Here is a 5036-nt window from a genome sequence, read left to right on the forward strand (position 1 = left end):
GGCTTACTCCTACTCTTTTATCTTCTTTCACCCCAACAGGGAACTTAAAAACCAATCAATCAGCATAGTTGTTGCCTTACTGCCAGGATTGGAGAGAAATGCTATATTTAGGAGAATCTGTACAAAAAATCAAGTATGTAACCCAAAGCCATTGTCGTCTCCAGTCCCCAGTTTAACTTTGGGAAATCCCACAGGCCTTTACTGTCTTGTACCCTCCTCAGGGTCACTCGTCTTTTCCCTGGCCCCTGACTGTCAAAGTTAATGGGAGGCCAGTCAGGGGCCTGTTGGCACCTGGGCCCTGCGATATTAACACCGGAGCTGCCCATCTTCGTAAAAATGCCCAAGAATCACGTAACTCCAAAGAGTAGATGTGAAACTGTGTTTGGCAGAATGGCCTTATCTCTAAGGAAGCCCTGTTGGAGTATCCTGCGTGGGTGTAGTTCCCAGGTTGGGAGAGTCTGAGGATGAGGACGCCCATGCCCAATAGGATACAGATTTCCCAGAAGAGGAGGAAGCACAGACTTGTTTCTGTTAGTCAATCTATGAACTGTAGTCTTAAGAATCAAGATTAAATTAGAATGTCTAGAAATAGACACACGTAATCTCTAGAGAAAACTAAGACGGTCGATCCTGTTTCAGCCATGTCCCCCTCAAACCCACCTCAATTTAGCACCTTAGTCAGCTCTGCCCGTTTCGTATGTGTAACTCTTGTCTCTCTAGAAAAATGTGCCACTTCATGAGGATGAGGACAGTGTCTCCTGCTCCCCCCGTATCCCCATAGGAACCACTCACATTCTAAAGATCTAGAAGAAAAGTCCATTTCTCAGTTGCTAAGCAAAATGAAAAAAATAGGAGGTGAGATCCTCGTATTTGGGGCTCTGAGGATACGAAAGGTTTAGGTACTAGGACCCTGCCTTTGCGTAACTTATCATTTCCGTTGGATAAATAACAACCGTATACACAAAGAGCATGTGTACAGGCCAGTATGGAAACAAGTGTGAGTAACTCTCTAACTGCACCCTGGTGATTGCAAAAACAGTGCTCTCCTAGCACCAACCGTCCAGCTCTCTGGGTAGGAACAAAGATGCAATTGTGTGTCAGTGCCAGGAAAGTTGGTCAGAGGAGAGATAGCCATATCCACCCACACAGGATGTTCTCTGGCATTCTTTGCAGGGTCTTTGGCAAGACATTTAACTACCTGCCTGGCCAGTGGAGTGCAAGTAAAATTAGGCGTTGATAAATGTTTGCAGTTTTGAGGAAGACTTGTTCCTAAACTTCTTGGGATTGGCCTCTGCTCGGTCCTGTGTCTCAGTGACTATACTATGGGACGTCATATGGCTAGAGTCAGGAAACCCTTACAACCCAGATTCTCACATGGAGAAACTTGTGTGAAGAACAAGATGTGTCTAAACAGCAAGAGAGATACTGGTTCCCATTAGTTGGCTCTTAGGAGTGGAATTGAATGGCTAGAGAAGAGACATTAGCAAAAGGAGAGTTTCCATTTTTCTTTACTCTTTGAATTTTACACCACAGAAATGGTTTCATTGACTCAAAAACAAGAGGAAATGGACAACAGCAAAAAGCTCTGCCAAAGTTGCTAGGGGGCTTTCTAGCTTTAGAATTGGAAACCTAATAAACCTATCAACATCATTAATTGTCTTCCTGACAAACAAGACAACAGAGTCCTTGAATACCACAAAGTTCAGGCAAACATCCAGGTCAAAGATAAATTTTATCTCTGGCATTTGGAAATTTTGCTACTGAAATGCTGCTGCTGCTAAGTTGCTTCAGTCGTGTCCAACTCTGTGCGACCCCATAGACGGCAGCCCACCAGGCTCCCCCGTCCCTGGGATTCTCCAGGCAAGAACACTGGAGTGGGTTGCCATTTCCTTCTCCAACGCATGAAAGTGAAAAGTGAAAGTGAAGTCGCTCAGTTGTGTCCAACTCTAGGGACCCCATGGACTGCAGCCTACCAGGCTCCTCCATCCATGGGATTTTCCAGGCAAAAGTACTGGAGTGGGGTGCCATTGCCTTCTCCAACTGAAATGCTAGTTCTGGCAAATAGTAACTGATGTCTCATGCTTATGGAGCATTTTAAGGTTTTCAAAGCACTTGTCACTTACTTTTCCTCTCTCTTTATGTTCAAGTTCACCAGTGTTCTTCCATTAAACAGGAGTCGCAATGTTCCACACAGTGCTGTCTACTCAAGAAACAGTCCTTGCCTGGGCACCTCTGCAAAACTGCTCATTCTGTTGTAACAAGTGCATCTGCTGCTTTTTTTTTTAAATGGCGCTGCCTGCATGGGACTAGTCTCTTGCATAAAATCCTTGAAATATTTGATGAAATGACCATGTTCTCCTTAGTCCTATTATTTACTTGTTTATTTACATTGATGTATAGTTGATTTACACTATTTGGTTAGTTTCAGGTGTCCAGCAAAGTGATTCAGTTATATATACACTTTTCCACTTTTTTTTCCACTATAGGTTATTATTGTGCTAGATAGTAGGACCTTGTTGTCCCCCTTTTTAACGTAGTGTGTATCTTAATCCCATACTCCTGATTTATCCCCTCCCCTGCCTTCCCTCTGGTAACCATAGGTTTGTTTTCTATGTCTATAAATCTGTTTCTGTTTTGAAAATAAGTTAATGTCTATCATTGTTTTAGATTCCACTTATGAATGATATATTTGTCTCTGCCTGACTTACTTCATTTAATATGATAATCTAGTTCCATCCATGTTGCTGGAAAGGGTGCCCACTTCTCGTCCAACACAATATACCTAAGATTTCCTAGCAGTCAATCACCTCAACCTTGTTAGAGTTAAGTCCAAAGTAGCAATTCCTCGGTGGGATCCTCTGCCTTCTGAGGGATGAAACTGGCTGCAAACCAAGCCATGCCAAGCCCCATCTTGGGTTTTCCTGGCTGAGGAATGCCACGTGCTTGCTCCAGGCACAAGCCTCTGTTCTCTCAACCTGCTAGATGTTCAGGGTCATTAGCATGGGTCATGTCTTTGGAATGGGAAGCCGGGGTGGGGCCATAGGAGCTGAGCTCTGGCATGAAGCTTGCCTGCCAGGACAGACAAGGCGAGGAAGGGGAATGGTAGAAGGCAGGAAGGTAGACTAGACCCACGGGTGTGGCAGGGTCAGTGGACAAGTCTTCCGGCAGTCAGCCCAGGTGTTCTGGTCGGGAGTCAGAGCCCGAAGTGGAGGAGAGCAGCAGCGACCAGGGAAGTGGAGGGGGATGTATGAAGGAGGAAGGGCTCACATCTTGGAAGTCTGGTTGTCTGTGGGAAAGCCCGTCACAGGTTCAAAGGGCTGCCCATGGAAGGGAGTCTGGCCAGAGCAAAACTAGAGGAAGCCCAAAGGATTCCCATAAGAGCATATCATGATCTATGGGGGAGGAGTAAGAAAGTGCACATAATATTTTAATATTTTGCATACATACATATTTAAATATTCTTGTGTTAAAATAGAACATAATGAAAGCAAATCTGAACAAAGTCATTTTAGCTGGTGAGGATGTACAGAAACTAGACTCTAGCTCAAAACTATTCTCTTTTGCATATTAGTGACTTTCAAGGGAGTTGTGAAGTTTTTATGTTAACTAAAAAAGAGGGCATCAGTTTCAGTATTGAGAAACTCTTGAAAAGTAGAAGAGAAATAGAGTCCAGTTCTGGGGATAGGCTTTGTTGCCCCCACGGGCAATAAGTTAGCCTAGGACTTTCTTCCATTTGTTTGCTTTGCTTTAATTATTTATTTTTTATTATTTTTTATTTTATCTACTTTTTGGCGTAGCAGTAATTTCTTCTCATATCCATGACAAGGCAGAACTAAAGAAATCTGTGTGGCAAAATAATCTTATTAATATTAAAGCCTGATCTTTAAAGTCTTGTTACTATGATTAAACCTTTAGGTCTAGGATCCAGTGGGAATCGACAATGCTGTGTTTTGAAGCCCTTTGTGAAGTTCTACCTTGTCTTCTCTGACTTGGCTGAGAACCAAAGAAAAGAAAAGAAACTTCTATTTCAGCAGGGACCTTTCAGTTATAAGAAATGTAAAAATATTTTTTTCCGACTCAAGAAAGAAAGATAATTTTCTTCACTCAGTGGAATATTGGGTTTTAAATCTTATTCCCAAGGTTTGAGAATCTGGTAGCTAGGTATGGGCTGTCCCATGAGTTTTGGGGGGACCAGAGGATCTTTGGTGACAGAGAAGAGCTGGGGTCACTCTTCAGTCTTTGGGTTCCATTCTGAAATGAAGATTCACCAGGACTATTCCTAGATTATTTAAATGTAATAGTATGTAAAGTAAATGTCATTGACAGCAACAGGGGTGAACCTAGAGATTTTCATACTGAGGGAAGTAAGTCAGAATAGAAGTATCATATGACATTCCTTATATGCAGAATCTAAAAAAGAAATGATACAAATGAACTTATAAAGCAGAAAGAGACTCATAGACCTAGAGAACAAACTCACGGTTACCAGTTGCAGGGTAATGGTAGTTAGGGAGTTTGAGATAGACATGTACACACTGCTAAATTTAAAATGGATAACCAACAAGGACCTACTGTATAGCTCAGGGAACGCTGCTCAGTACTATGCGGCAGCCTGGACGGAAGAGGAGTTTGGAGGAGAATGGATACATGTATATGTATGGTTGAACCTGGAACTGTCACAACATTGTTAATCAGCTATACTCCAATACAAAAGAAAAAGAAAAAATAATATGTAAATTATCATAAAATATAAATAAAACTCATAAAAGTAACTGTGTACCATTTTGAGCATTTTATATTACTAAGACTTTACTGCTTAAAGAATTTTGCATAAAATAAAATGGGAGTCTTTCCCCTTAGATTTAAAGAAAAAGGAAAAAGAGAGGAAGGGATGAAGAAATGAAAGAAGAAAAGAAGTGAGGGGTTCTGGGCTTATAGAGATGCACAAAGGACAGGAGAAATTTTTCCATTGATCTAAAATATTTCTTTTTGATCTTGGTTCTAGCAGCCATTACTGTTTATGAAGATAACACAAA

This window comes from Ovis aries, chromosome 12, assembly GCF_016772045.2.
Source record: "Ovis aries strain OAR_USU_Benz2616 breed Rambouillet chromosome 12, ARS-UI_Ramb_v3.0, whole genome shotgun sequence".
Classification (NCBI taxonomy): domain Eukaryota; kingdom Metazoa; phylum Chordata; class Mammalia; order Artiodactyla; family Bovidae; genus Ovis; species Ovis aries.